Source organism: Hyaena hyaena, unplaced genomic scaffold (genome assembly GCF_003009895.1).
Source record: "Hyaena hyaena isolate Hyena2069 unplaced genomic scaffold, ASM300989v1 scaffold_105, whole genome shotgun sequence".
NCBI lineage: Eukaryota > Metazoa > Chordata > Mammalia > Carnivora > Hyaenidae > Hyaena > Hyaena hyaena.
This window is the reverse complement of record NW_024080737.1, coordinates 2,340,656-2,357,304: the sequence shown is the minus strand read 5'-3', so window position 1 is coordinate 2,357,304 and position 16,649 is coordinate 2,340,656.

Genomic DNA, 16,649 nt, shown 5'->3' with positions numbered 1-16,649 from the left:
TATTAGGTGTTAGGAAAGCTTAATTTCATATTTAAAAATAGAATTGCTATATTAAGAGAAGTTCTCACATTTTTTTCTCACTTCCCAGTGGATTGTTATGAACATCTTCCTCAAAGACCAATGGTTTAGATTTATGTCTGAATACATTAATCTGGCCAGATCTGTTTATACTGGAATAAGTCTCTAATAGTCTCATTTATTCCTGTCAGCTCCCAGCTCCTTGACCAGATTTCATAGATCTGTGTTGGGCATTTTACTTAGTTGAAAGTCTACATATGCACCACATGCACTACAAATGGTGGTCGTAGCCTCCACTGAGATGTTCATTTTAGTTCTGATATCCCTTGTTTCCCACAAACCACAAATGAACTAAAAGTTCAGCATGGTCCAGTGCATCGTGGGACCTCCGTGAACAGGTATCCTCTTAAATAAGGTGATCTGAGAGCTCCTAACAAGTGTTTTTAGTGTATGGAAATCTGAACTTTTTGCCGTTATAAATTTGGTCTTTTTTGTCTTTAGGAAGGAACATGATGTTGCAGAAAATGTATGGATATGGTCATTAGAAAAATGTGAGTTCAAGTCCTGGTTTTGGCACATTCTAGCTGTGTGACCTGGGACAAATCACTACATTTCTGAGCTTCAGTCTTTTTATCTTTTAATGAGTATAATAACATATTATTTCCTGGACTTTTGTGAGAATTAGGCATAATATATGTTTGATGGTAGGCACTTAGTATTTTCAAACTATTGTTACTCATTGTTGCAATTATTTAATTTTTTTTCTTGGAAAAAGAATGTTTTTGTATATATTAAAATGCTTTCCAGAAATAAATTTTATTTGTTAGCTATTACTTGCATCCTAAGGGTGAAATAGGTCACAGATCATGTAAAGGGATCTATAGGAGATTGGTGGGGAAGGACTGACTGTGGCGTAGGCCCCAGGGGCTTGGTGGGACTCAGTTACTAAAAGGCATTGATCCAAGTGTCTGAAGGTAACCAAGCAGCAAGTCACCGAAGCCCAGAAGTTCAGCAAAGCTGTAAGGAAAACTAAGCCTCATAAATGCTCTGTGGATGTGGGACTTAGTGCTTTTGGGGTGCTGTGTTTTAAAGGAGTTGGAATAAGGCAAGAGGCAGGAGAATGGACATACTTACTTTGGTGTTCACTCTTATTGATATAAGTAAAACTATAGTTAAGCTTACTTATAGTAAAACTATAGTTATAGTTAGAATAAGTAAAACTAGATAATATAACAAACTCTCAATCTTAATGGCTTAATGAAAATAGTTTGTTTTTAACCCGGTCACAGTTCAGTGAGGGGTGATGGACAAGCAGCTTTCCACATACACGTTCAGGGATTCAGACTCCTTTCATCTTAGGACTCCACCTTCCTTTGGGTTCCTCCCCATTCAGCTACAGGTAGGGAAAAAGCAAGAATTATGTTTGGAAAGTTTTCAGGGGCCAAATTGGAAAGGAATGCATGGTACTTCTGTTCACACTTCTTAGTCAAAATTCAGTCATATGGCTTAAGTGATCTAAAAGCATTAGCAGGAAAAATATTCACAATACTGGTGAATACTTGTATTTTACTATACCTGGATTTCAAAATTTTGGGGTTACTATTTACAGAAAGCATATCAATACCCAATACAACAACAACAACAACAACAACACCACACACACACACACACACACACACACACACAGACACCATTTGTCAGACAGTACTTGATATTATTACATATAATACTCTTCGATGTTTTCTACCCTATTGTCTTCCACCTAAAATGCTGATTGTGCCACATTAAATTAATTCCATGAGTGACAGAGTGAAAAATACTAATCTGGATTGTAGTAAGCATGAATATAATATTCCATGTTATTATTGGAGATAGAGAATGAGGCCCTGCCTATCATGATCAGGATCTAGGGTTCCTGAGAGCAGTTTCTGAGGGGACATTTGAAAAAATCTGGTCAATGTGTCCAAAAACTTCAGAACCCTGAGACACCACCTATGTATTGTAGGGTGCAGCCTGGGATAAGGCACAGCATTCAAACATTTCCCTTTCAATACAACAGCCTTGAAATATAGTTTTTTAAAAAAGGCAGGACAAAACTAAACTTAGAGCCATTATGCTTGGTGAATGTTTCTCCTTATCTCCCCCAACATTTACAAGTTGTGAAAGAGAATGCCTTTCTCATTAGCTGTACTTCATACCCCATATCTTCCCACCCCCATGCAAGTAGAGAATTGGTATCTCATACTTTAGATACCACTATTTTAAGAAAGTGAAACTGGAAAATTGCTCCTGTAGGGTGAATCATGGATATATATTATTTTTACTTGGACATTTGGATTGCTGTGTAAATATGGACTCTGCCATAGCTCATTGCACGGGATTGGCTTTGTATTACAGCAGTACTGAATTTCTACATGGGAATTGTGGTGGAGAGCTTTATTGATAAGAGAACACCAAATCAGGCACACTGAAAGTTTTCATATATACATCTTTTCTATATACAGAGAAGTTCTAGGAGGTGCCAAGTCCCCTACACATCTCCAAATCATATACTTCATGTAAAGTGAGTTGTGTGTAGCATTTAATCTAGGAATATCCTTTCCAAGCCCTCTGCCAATTCCATCAATTAATTATAGAACAAAGGTTTTCTTTTTCATACTGTGGCCATAGCTTATTTTTTGATTATTAAGGTAACCTGACTTTATATATGGGTTGCTGGTTTCTAATTTTTAGAAGCCTAATACAAAATGAACTAATAGGTTAGGGGCAACATAAAATTGGCTATATATTAATGACAGCAGTGTGTATATGAGAATAAATTAGCTTTCATTTAACAAAAGTTCACTTCCAGGTGTGCATTTAATGATGCCTTATGTCAATAAAAAGAGTAGGAGGTAAAATTTTGAGCAACCAAGATAATAACACCCCATGATCTGATGAGCAGACTCCCTTGAGAATATTGTGACACATCATTATAGGGTTTGGGTCCCTAAAATGTATCACCAGGCAAATACCTGAGTTAGGTCATTCTGATTTCATTTTTATGTTCGATTTAATGTCATTGCAAATTGGTACTAAGTATTTTTGGCCTTGGTAAACTCTGTCTCTCTTTAGACTGACTTCAGTCGGACCAGGTTAATATGAAATGCCTAGAACTTTGTTTTTATGATTAACACTATTATATTCAAGGCTAAATTGGCCCAGTGAAAGCCTTCCCCAGTCCTTTACCCCACATAGAAAAAAGGAAACAATCACTGGACACTTTTTTTTTTTTTTTTTATCAATGACAACATATGTGTAATGAGAATTGCGGAGTCTTCAGCTTAAGTGAAAACCACACAGTCCTATATTCCCTTGCCTTTCAGAATCTTCAAGGGGAAATAAAACAACTTGAAGGAATAGCAGTTGATAATTAAAACTTCAATGCTTTGATAAATGAATGGTGTTTTTTTCAAGTTAAAAAAGTTGTTAACATATACTTTATCCATAAGTCCTTCAAGTATCTAAGAAGCGAAAATATACAAATATTGTTAAAGCTCAGTACTAATATTTTATTATCCCCTTGCTCTCAACTATCTATTTTTTCATTTATTTGCTTATTTGACACTTACAAAGCTTACAATGTGCTGAGCTCTATTCTGAGTTTAAGGGATAGATCAGTGAACATAGAAGACAAAACCCTTGCCCTTCAGGACCTTAATACTCCAGCAGGAAGTAAATGAGCAAATAAAATGTGAAATATGTTAGTGCTGAAAGCTGAGGAGACTAATAGAAAAGGGAAGAGGGAGAATAAGTGGTGGGATGAGGTTGCAATTTTATTTTATTTTTTTTTTATTTTTTTTTAATGTTTTATTTATTTCTAGGAGAGAGAGAGACAGTGTGAGCAGGGGAGGGTCAGAGAGAGAGGGAGTCACAGACTGAAACAGGCTCCAGGCTCCGAGCTGGCAGTCAGCACAGAGCCCAACGCGGGCCTCGAACCCACGAACCGCGAGATCATGACCCAAGCGAAAGTCGGACGCTTAACCCACTAAGCCACCCAGGCGCCCCTGCAATTTTAGATAGTACGTCCAAAGAAAGATTCACTAGTACAATGACATTTAGGTAAAGGAGGTGAGAGACCCAGCCATATCATATATGGGGGCAAGTGTTGTAAACACAGGGAACAGAGGGTGCAAAGACCAAGATGGGAGCATGCCTGTTGTGTTTAAGGACATCACTGAGAAGGTGGATAGGTAGGTAGAGTGAGGAGAGTGGAATGGGTGAGTGCGGTAGAAGAGCTGTCTGGGATCAGACCAGGTGGGGTTCTGCAAGATGGGGCCAGTGCCTTGGCTTTTACTCTGAGTGTGACAGGGAGCCATTGGAGGGTTTTAAGCAGAGAAATAACAGACATATTTAGTTTCTAAGAGTCACTCCAACCACTTGTTGAGAACAGACCAGTTAGGAGGTCAGTGCAGCAGTCTAGGAGAGATGATGATAGCTTGGACCTGGGCAGTGTGGATAAGACAAGTAACTAGATTTGAAGAAGGTTGGCCACTTAGATTTGCTGATGAATCAGATATGGCCTGAGGTATTGAGCATGAAGGGAGTTGTCTGGGGATGGGAGGAGGGGGTGGAGACTATGGGAGGAGCAAGTTTGGGGCAAGAGAAAAGTTCAGTTCTGGTCCTGTTATAATTGAGTGGAGGTGCCAGATAGGATGGTTGGCCGTATGAGTCTGCAGTTCAGGGGACATTAGGGTATTGCACAGAAGAGTAGTCATAAATTAGTGGTGGGGCAGCTATGTTCTCAAAGAAAAAGGATCTGATCCTTGGTCAAAGGTCAGGTTTCCCTTTTATAAAGAATAATTATTATATACTGTACATTTCTTAGGATTCATCTTCACAGCAGCCCAACCAGTCTTTCTTGTGATAAGGGGGGTTTGCTTCTGACCACTACTTCTTCTACTTCAGTTATTGATATAAAGATATGTAACACACTAGGCACAACCTCGTGTTGTGGCATAACCTCTCTGTCCATGATATGGTAATTATGCATTAGGTCATGACTTATCAGAATTTGTGAAGGAGGGTTCTTTGTGTTTCTGCAGGGTTGTGGCCAACTGCTAATTGAAATATAGTTAGCACCCCACAACATGTCAAGAAAAGTGTTTTGTTTTAAACTGAGCCAGTCAGGGCACCAAATGTGGGCATCTGAGGTGGCTGAGAATGCACACTCAGAAACATCAGAGAACCTGGGCTCAGCTCTGATGATAACACACAGCACCAAGTGAACCTCACTATCTTGGAGAGTGGATTTTTTTCTTTTGTGTATGATAGGAGGTTGATGGATTGTGTCTGTTGCAGAGACACAAGGAGAAAAAGGTGACTCAAATCCCAAAATAGCCCTTTTGAATGCATTAAGAGAAAGCATCTCTGACACAGACAGGAAGAAAGGAAAGAGGGGGCAGGAATCAGTGACAAAATGTTCATAGTGCGTTGGTCACCAGCATTGATTCATATTAAGTTATTGTCCTCTGCTAAGAATGACACTGTCCTTTGCTTTTATGTTAAATTATAAAAACCCTCTAAAACTGTACAATTGTCTGAAGATTAAATTGATTGTCCATTATCTGTATTTTAACAATCTACTTGCTAAGTGTTTCCTATCATTTCTTCATCACTTCACACCCGGTTGGGGTTTGGAGTGGGTCTTATGCATGACTCTATTTGATAATGCGGTGGTTACATATCTGAATTCTCTAGAAAAGTAAGAACATCACTATTGAAGTGAGACAAGGGAAAGTCTCATTTAAGTTCGCTTTAAATAGATAATATCTGAGAGAAATTTTAGTGGAAGTAATTACCCTATTCACAACAGCAGCAAAGACCATTATGCATCTTAAACAAAATAAGATGTATGCAGGAAATATATAAAGAAAATTATAAAACTAGTATCGACATGAAAGGAGACTTAGTAGGCAGTAAAGTAAGACATTATAATCATGTAAAGGTGTAAGTAATTCCTAAATTAAGCTATAAATCTAATGCAGTCAATAAAAATTCCATTAGAGTTTATTTTCTTTTCTTTGTGCATTGCTTGCTGTTTTGGAACTTAAGAACTATTTTAGAACTTAAGAATAGTGAGAAAAAAGTAGGAAAAGACTATTGAAGAAAACCAAGCTTACCATACATTAAAATGTATTATAAAACTATAATATTTAAAACCTTGTGGTGTCAGCACAGACTTAGAAAGGTTAGACCAATGAAGCAAAATGAGAAATAGAGCTAATTTAATATGGAAATTTCATATATGATAAACCTATGATTTAAAATTAGTAGGAAAAGTGAATTTTTCAATAAGTAGTTTTATGAAAACTAGACTTCTGGGAAAAGAATAAAACAGAAATTATTTAATCTTCCTCCTAACAAAAAAATGAATTGAGATTTAAACATTAAAAATTGAAACCATGGGAATACTGGAAGCAAACATGAGGGTTGTATATAATTTTGAAATGGCAAAAGCCTTTCTAAGCAAGAAAACAAACCCAGAAACCATAAAGTTAAAGGTTAATAAATTTTATAACCTAAAAACTAACTGTTCTGCACAGCAAAAATATCATCATAAATACACTCATAAGACAAATGGCCAACCAGAGAAACATTTAGAATGTATATTACTGACAAATGATTAATTTTTTCAATATATAAAGAGTTCTCTCAAGTTGATAAGGAACAGGAACACAAATCCACATTTAAAAAAAGAAGCTTTATAAATACATGAAAAGATTCCCAGTGTCACTAATAATCAAAGACATTCATTTTAACAGTTAGATAGCATTTTGCAATTTTCAGATTGAGAAAGATAAAAAAAATATGAGGCAAAGATCTAAGCATGCTCATTCACTGTAGATGGGAGTATATAAATTGGTTTGCCCTAGCTGTGGTCTGAATGTTTGCATACCCCTTCACTACCCTCTGCTGCTGCCCAAATTCGTATGTTGAAAGCCTAATGCTCAATGTGATGGTATTAGGAGATAGGGCCTTTAGGACGTGATTAAGTCATGAGGACAGAGCCCTCATAAGTAACATTCATACCCTTACAAAGAAAAGGCGAGAGAGATCTTTTGCCTGCTTGCCTGAGAAATCTGCAATCTGCAAAGAGGGCTCTCACCTGACCATGGTGTACATTGATCTTGGACTTTCCAGCCTCCAAAATTGTAAGCAATACATTTCTGTCATTTATAAGCTACCCAGTCTAAGGTATTTTGTTATAGCAACCCGAATAAACTAAGACATCCCTCCTTCAGAGGACAAGTTGGTAATATCTACAAATATAAGGTGCACATGCCCTTTTAGTCCAGTGGCTGACACCTTGGGGAATTTGTCCCATATTATATTCACACATGTGCAAGAAGTATGAAGGCCACGTTTATTATAGTAGTAGTGGTCATAGAAAAAGTTTGAAAAAATTGTCAACAAATAGGCTATTTGTTTAAACAAAGTATGGTTTGTTTACAATGGAGCACTGTGCAGTTAGAGAAAAAGAATGAAGTCGTTCTATTGATCGTATAGAATTCCAAGATATACTTTTCAGTCAATTTTTTAAATGTTTATTTATTTTTGGGAAGGAGAGAGAGAGAGCGAGCAAACGGGAGGGGCACAGAGAGAGGGAGACACAGAATCCAAATCAGGCTCCAGGCTCTGTGCTGTCAGCACAGAGCCCAACACAGAATTCAAACTCACAGAATGTGATATCATGACCTGAGCTGAAGTTGATGCTTAACCAACTGAGCCATCCAGGCACCCCTGTGTTTTTAATTTTAAATGTAACAGTAAGCATCTGGCAAGTTCAGTCAGTAGAGCATGAGAATCTTAAATGCCAAGCAGTATATGTACTATGCTCTAATTTATGTAGGTATAAAACAGGATACACCTATATGTATATTTGTATGTATTATTTTTGCATCATACACATACTTTGCATGCATGTATATGTGTAGAACATTTCTGAAAAATGGTTCTCTTTGAGGAGGGGTACTGAGGAACTGGAAGAGGTTGGTATAAGAGGGCAATTAATTATTGTATATATATTTTGATACTTATGTCCTTTTTTAATCATGTACACATATTATTTTTGCAATAAAACAAGTTTTTTAAAATAAATTCTAAACATATGGGATTTTATGATATATAAATTTAACATTTCAAATTAACAGGGACAAGATGAATTATCCAATAGGTAGCACTGACACAACTTAATGGCCATTTGAAATGAATTTGGATAACAAAATAAATTCTAAAGGGATCAAAGTTTTAGATATAATAAAAAATAAAACCATTAAGGTTCTGGAAGATGATGGTGATAATATTTTATAATGATTGGGAAATAACTTTCTTTTTTATTTTTTTTAATTTCAGTATAGTTGACATGCAATGTTATATTAGTTTCATCTTAGTGATTTGAGAAGTTTATACATTATGCTATGTTCACCACACAAGTATTGCTACCATCTGTTCCATTACAGTATCAGTATTACAATATCATCAACTGTATTCCTTAAGCTCTGCTTTTTATTCCTGCGACTGACTCATTCCATGACTAGAGGCTTGTATCTCCCTCGCCCCCTACCCATTTTGCCCAAACCCCTATCTTCTTCCCCTCTAGCACCCATCAGTTTGTTCTTTGTATTTATACTTTTGCTTCTGCTTTTTGTTTGTTTATTCATTTTTTTTTGATTCCACTTATGAGTGGAATCATACAGCATTTGTGTTTCTCAGTCTGACTTATTTCACTTAGCATAATACCCTCTAGGTCCATCCATGTTGTCTTAAATGGCATGATCTCATCCTTTTTATGGCTGTGTAATATTCCATTGCATATAAATACCCCAGTTTCCTTATCCATTCATCTATTAATGGACCCCTAGATTGCTTCCATGTTTTGGCTATTTTAAGTAATGCTGCAGTAAACATAGGGTCGCATATATCTTTGTTTTTTTTATTTTTTTTAATGTTTTATTTATTTCTAGGAGAGAAAGAGAGTGACAGCGTGAGCAGGGGAGGGTCAGAGAGAGAGGGAGTCACAGACTCTGAAACAGGCTCCAGGCTCTGAGCTGGCAGTCAGCACAGAGCCCGACGCGGGGCTTGAACCCACGAACCGCGAGATCATGACCCAAGCGAAAGTTGGACGCTTAACCGACTAAGCCACCCAGGTGCCCCCGCGTGTATCTTTTTAACTGAGTTTTTTCATTTTCTCTGAGTAAATACCAAATAGTGGAATTATTGGATTGTATAGTATTTCTGTTTTTAATTTTTGAGGAACCTTCATACTGTTTTCCACAGAGGCTATACCAATTTACATTCCAGAGAGAGAATGAGGATTCCTTTTTGTCTACATCCTCACCAACACTTGTTTCTTGTCTTCTTGATTATAACCATTCTGACACGTTTGAGGTGATAGGTCATTATGGTTTTGATTTTCATTCCCTTGATGGGTATGGATGTTGAGCATCTGTTTCTGTACAGTAAAACCTTGGTTTGTGAGCATAATTCATTCTAGAAACATGCTTGTAATCCAAAGCACTTGTATATCAAAGTGAATTTCAAGAACTGTTGGCTAAGTTGTGATCATATGACATTCAGCAAGACTTATTGCAAGATACTGCTCGTTCACTAGGTTAAAATTTATTAGAAATGTTTGCTCATTTTGTGGAACACTTGCAGAGCAAGTGAATTGCCATCCAAGGTTTTACTGTGCTTCTTGGTCATCTGTATGTCTTCTTTGGAAAAATGTCTATTCAGGTCCTCTGCCCATTTCTTAATTGGATTGTTGGTTTCTTTGGTTTTGAGTTGTTTAAGTACTTTATATATTTTGGACATTAACCCCTTATTAGATATATTATTTTCAAATATCTTCTCCCATTCAGTAAGTTGTCTTTTAGTTTTTTGATGATTTCCTTTGCTGTGTAAAAGCTTTTTATTTTGATGTAGTCCCAACAGTTTATTTTTGCTTTTGTTTCCCTTGCCTTAGGAAACATATCTAGAAAAGTGTTGCTATGGCTGATGTCAGAGAAATCAGCCTGTGTTCTCTTCCAGGGTTTTTATGGCTTCAGGTCTCATCTTTAGGTCTTTAATCTTCTTTGAGTTTATTTTTGTGTATAGTGTCAAAAAGGAGTCCAGTTTCTTCTTTTACATATAGCTGTCCAGTTTTCCCAGCACCATTTATCGAAAAGACTGTCTTTTCCCCATTGTATATTCTTGCCTCCTTTCTCATAGATTAATTGACCATATAAATGTGGGTTTACTTCTGGGGTATCTATTCTGTTCTATTGATCTATGTGTCTGTTTTTGAACTAGTACCATACTTTGATTACTAAAGCTTTGTAGTATATCTTGAAATCTGGAATTGTGATACCTCCAGATTTGTTCTTCTTTATAAGGATTACTTTGGCTATTCAGAGTCTTATTTGGTTCCATACAAATTTCAGTTTCATTTGTTATAGTTCTATTAAAAATTCTATTGGTATTTGATGGAACTTGCATTGAATAGGTAGATTGCTTTGGGTAATATGGAAATTTTGACAATATTAATTCTTCCAATCCATGAGCATAAATATCCTTCTACTTGTTGGTGTTTTCTTCAATTTATTTTATTAGTGTTTTATATTTTTCAGAGTGCAGGTCTTTCACCTCTTTGGTTAAGTTTACTCCTAGGTATTTTATTCTTTTTGTGCAAGTGTAAATGGTGTTGTTTTAAAATTTCTCTTTCTGAAAATTTGATATTAGTGTATAGAGCGACTACCAATTTCTGTGTATTAATTTTGTATCCCACCGCTTTACTGAATTTGTTTATTACTTGTAGTAGTGTTTTGGTGGAATCTTGGGATTTTCTGTGTACAGTATCATGTCATCTGCAATTAGTATCAGTTTAATTCTTTTAATCAATATAGATGCCTCATTTCTTTTTCTTGTTTGATCCTGTGGCTAGGACTATGTTGACTAAAAGTGGCAAAGGTGGACATCCTTGTCTTGTTCTGACCTTAGAGAGAAAGCTCTTAGTTTTTCATCACTTAGCTGTGGGTTTTTCATATATGGCCTTTATTATGTTGAAATATGCTCCCTCTAGCCCCATTTTGTTGAGAATTTTTTTAAATTGTTATCATGAATGGATGTTGAATCCTGTCAAATGTCTTTTCTGCATCTACTGGGATGATTATATTATTTTTATCCTTGTTTTGTTGATGTGTTTTATGATGTTGATTGATTGTGAATATTGCACTATCCTTGTATCCTGGGAATAAATCCTACCTTATCATGGTGAATGATCTTCTTAACGTATTGTAATATGTTGTTTGCTAATATTTTGTTGAGAATTTTTGCATCTATGCTCATCAGGGACATTGGCATGTAGTTTTCTTTCTTTCTTTTTTTTTTTTTTTGTGGTATCTTTATCTGATTTTGGACCAGGGTAATGGTGGCTTTATAGAATGTATTTGGAAGCTTTCCTTCCACTTCTATTTTTGGAACAGTTTGAGAAGAATAAGTATTAACTCTTCTTTAAGTGTCTGGTAGAAGTCATTTGTAAATCCATCTGGTCTTAGACTTCTATTTTTTGGTAGTTTTTAAAATTAACAGTTCAATTTTGTTACTTGTGATCAGTCTATTCAGATTTTCTGATTCTTCTGGTTCAGCTTTGGAAGATTGTATGTTTCTGGGAATTTTCCATTTTTCCTAGGTTGTCCCACTTGTTGGCATATAATTTTTCAAAGTATTCTCTTATAATCCTTTGTATATCTGTGGTATTAGTTGTTATTTCTACCTTATTATTTCTGATTTTATTTATTTGGATTTTTCTCTGTTTTTCTTGATGATTCTGGCTAAGAATTTTTCAGTTTTACAGTTTACACTCTTCTGCATCCTCTAATCTATTGTTGATTCCCTCTAGTGTGTTTTTACTTTAGTTATTGTATTCTTCAGCTCTGATTGGTACTTTTAAATAGTTTTTTATCTCTCTATTGAAGATCTCACTGAATTCTTCCATTCTTTTCTCCAGCCCAGTAAATATCTTTATGATCATTATTTTAAATGATAATAAGGCTGGGTGGCTCAATTGGTTAAGCATCTGACTTCTGTTCAGGTCATGATCTCACGGTTCATGGGTTCAAGCCCTGCATTGGGCCCTAAGCTGACAGTTCAGAGCCTGGAGCCTGCTTCATATTCTGTGTCTCCCTCTCTCTCTGCCCTTCCCCATTTACACTCTATCTCTCTCTCAAAAATAGATAAACATCAAAAAAATTTTTAATAATTTATCAGGCATATTACTTATTTCTGTTTCATTTAATTCTTTTACTAAGGTTTTGTTGTTGTTTTTGTTGTTATTCTTTCTTTGGGAGCACATTCCTTTCTCTCTCCATTTTGCTTGACTTTCTGTGTTGTTTCTATGGATTTGGTGAAATGTCTATTTCTCCTAAATTTGGAGGAGTGATCTTGTGTATGGTGGCTCCTAGCAGGTGCTTTTTTACTTGGTGACCTTTGCTGCCAGGCTGAAGCTGTGGTGGTTTATACATGTTACTCTTTTCAACCATGGCTTTTTACAGAGACTAAAGAAAAAAAAATAAAGAAAACAAAGAAAAAATAATAATAATAAAAGAAAACAGAAAAGGAAAGGAAAAAAGAAAAAATGAACAGAAGAGGAGAACAAGAAAGAAAAGAACAAAACCGAAAAGAAAAAAAAAAAGACAAGACAAATTTTAAAAAATAAAATACAACAGTAAAAATTTTAAATGACACCCCCCCACACACACACAAACACAAAACCATGGCCTGTTTTCTGTGACGCAGGACCACAGGGTGGTTGATGTAGGCTTGTGGACCCTGGGTTCACTGAGATCACAAGCTCACTGTGAGTCAGACCCTGCTCCAGTCTGGGGTTTTATGGGGGAGAGGGAGAGAACATTCCCACAGTTCCTTGGCTCTTTAAACTGTGACATTTTTCTGTGTTCCAATGTGACTGGGCTGATGTGGACTTCAGGATCCTGGTCTTGCTGAGGTCATAAGCTTCCTATGACAACTGGATTTCCCAATTATGGCATTGGGACCCTCCACTTAGGCATCTGAACCCATCTCTTATGGCTGCTAGCTGCTCAAGTCTGGGCTTTTAAGGAGGAGGGGGAGAGAATGTCCCTGCGGTTCCTTTATCCTTTGAACCATGGCTTTTTTTCTGTGCCTCAGCATGGCTAGGACTGTTGTAGGCTTGTGAACCCTGGGCTTGCTGAGGTTGCAAGCTCCCTGTGATGATTGTATATGCCCATTTTAGTGTCCAGATCCTTCTCTAGTCTAGGCTTTCAAGGTGGGGAGGGAATGTAAACCATGTCAGTCTCTAGTTCTAGTCCCTCTGAACTGGAGAGCTTTCCTGCAGCTCCTTCACTGTCTGGCAGAGTTCTAGTGTTGTCTCTTTTATATGCTAGTTGTTATTTAAAACCATGGTGTTTTTTCCTGTGCCCAAGCATAGAGGGATCTGTTTCTGATTCCTCAGTTCTATTCCCTTCCCACCATTGTTGGCAGCAAGGAGGCTGGGAGTTCCCTTTGTTATCATGTCTCTGTCTCTCTCACTGTTCTCTCTGTCTTTGGTTGTTGAATAGTTGTTCAGTCAGCCCTCAGTTCTTCAGGAGGAATTGTTCTATTAATAGTTATGATTTGATGTGTTCCATGGAGGAGATGAATTCAGAGTCTTCCTATATTGCCATGTTGACCTAGAACCATGAAAGAACTTTCTAAGCATGTAATGGGAACTCATAAAAATGAACAATTTGACTACAAAAAGCAAACTTTGGCTTAGCTAAAAATATAGACAAAGTTGAAAGACAAGCAAAATGGGAAAAATATTTGCAAGACAAATGATACATCACAAGTCAATGTTGTTGACTAAATATTCTTACAAATCAATGAAGAAAAACCTAAAAAAAGGACCATAGGATGTGGACGATTCACAGAAGGAAAACTTTCACACATGAAAAGATTCCAACCATGCTAGTAATCTATGAAATGTAAATAAAAACAATAAATTTTGTTTTTACCCCAAAATGGATAAAAATAAAAATCTTATCTTAATAAAAGTTGTTGAGCAAGAGTTTTTTCACACACGTTTTGGTAGAAATAGAAATTGGTATCTTCTTAGCATCTCCTTAATAGTTCAGAAGCACAATGTATGTACTATTTATTCCAGCAATTCCTCATGTAAGAATGCACTCTGGAGAAATATCATTCAAGTTCAAACTGAGAAAAATCTCTGTGATGTTCATCACAATGTTGTTTAGGATCACATACACACACACACACACACACACACACATTCACACATATTTACGCACATACACATTACATATTTGTTATGTAAATACTGGCAAATCTTACAATGGAATAAAATGTAGCCCTTTAAAATGAAATGAATCTATATGTATGGACATGCAAATTTCTCCTTGACCTCCTGTCAAGTGCTTAAAAGCAGATTACAAAACATCATGTAGACCACAAAATACTGTACAGAAAGAGCTCTCAGGAAGATTGCTCATACAAATAGTTAGAGTGCTTTTTATTAAGTGGGAAGAATTTAGATCATTTTTGCTTTCTCTTTTAGACTATTATTTTTTTAATTTTTATTTTTTTAGAGAGAGAGAGAGAGCAGGCGAGGGGCACAGAGAGAGGGAGACACAGAATCTGAAACAGGCTCCAGGCTCTGAGTTGTCAGGACAGAGACTGATGTGGGCTCAAACTCATGAACAGTGAGATCATGACCTGGGCCGAAGTCACATGCTTAACCAACTGAGCCACCCCGGCATCCCTCTCTTAGACTCTTTCAATTAAATCTGAGCATGTACCATTTTACTTCACTCTTTAATTAAATGATTTATGTGCAGACATTAAAAATAATGGAGAAAAAGTCGAATGGAATGAAGTTGAATGGAATGAAAAGGTGCTTACAATTTATTAAGTAAAGAAATACTTAACCAATATGTATAGCGTTGTTCCATTTTGGAATAAAGTATAGAAATACACATCCACATTACATACATTTGTGACTAAAAAAAATGAGCTCAACTGTGTTAGTAGTGGTCATCTCTGTGTGGTGGGACTTTGGCTGAGTTTTTAGAAAATATTTTCTGTATTTTCTTCAATGAAGCATCACTTTTTAGTGGGAATTATTAGTTACCTCTTTAAAAATTGTTTTAAAGGTAAAAGTACCAAAATCTCAGCTTAATAAAAACAAAGAATTATCCTCTCTTTAGTTCTTCAAACGCAATATTTAAAGTTTTTTCTAATGTTTATTTATTTTTGAGAGACAGAGCAGGAGCAGGGCAGGGGCAGAGAGAGAGGGAGACACAGAATCTGAAGCAGGCTCCAGGCTCTGAGTGGTCAGCACGGCCTGACGTGGTGCTTGAACCCATGAACCATGAGATCATGATCTGAGCTGAAGCTGGATGCTTAACTGAGTAAGCCACCCAGGTGCCCCTTCTTAACCCAATATTTAAAAAGCACCTTACAAAATGGGGAAGGAGGTGTTGAGTGATGGTGAAAACTATATGGCTGAAGAGCTTTCCATGATTCAGAGTCTCTATCAGAGGCTTTGCCATTATGAAATTAAGCCTTTTCCATAATTTTTTAAAACTACCTTAGGTGGGTAGAGATACAGCTATCACTTGGATGAACTTCCTCCCAGTACAGACAACCACATGTGCAGATAGGCTTCCATCTGGGATTGGTGAATAATCAGATGTCTCTCAAAGCCATGGCCACATGATCCCTCCTCAGTGTCATAAAGGGTTAAATTGATCATCAAAACTGCAAAAAGACCTGGAGTTTGTTTTCACATAGATCCTTAATTTCACTCTGTTATAAACTGGCATTTGAGCAGAAGTCCTTTTTCATAGAGAACCATGGGTTTTCACGTTCTGATTTTATTTTTGATTTGTTTTTCATTATTTCCTGAAGCTATTGATGTTTCAGAAGCAGTGGGGGAAGTGAAAAAGCCCTGGGAGAGTTTCAGTCTTTGAATTTCGGAACTCAACCATTCAGAAGTTCATACTCATGCTCACAAAAACAATGTCACAGGGTCATTTTGGCCAATGGAGTGTTTTGTACGAGGGCTGGCGCTCGGGTCCTGTGTGTGTTTGCCGAAGCAGCCTTTCACCCCTTCCACACTTCCCTTTTTCTCTTTCTTTTTCCCTTTATATCAACATGTTGTAGCCTGTGACACCAGCTAAATTAATCACTCACTGCACTCAGGGAAGCCACCGCAGGATATAGAATAACAAAGACAACAAAATTATTGCAAAGCTGGAGAGAAGGGACTGGCATGTGAATAGAGCCAGCACACCCTCACCAGCTGTGTCCTCACAGGGGTTGGAGCAGCAGATTAAATTGGGACTGTTTTTTATTCTATTTATGTGGATTTGAGAATGGCCACAATACAGTGCCAAGGACCCCTAGTCAAGGGAAATCCCTTCAGAATTCTCAGCCTACTGTCAGAGCTGGGGCTTAGGACTTCAGGATTACCCAGGAGTGTGTCCCCTTGGTGAGTTGATCCAGCTGAGTGATTTCTGGGTCCCCTGGATCCAGAACATACAGGGTCCTTAAGTCAGAGCCAACAGAGAAATAAG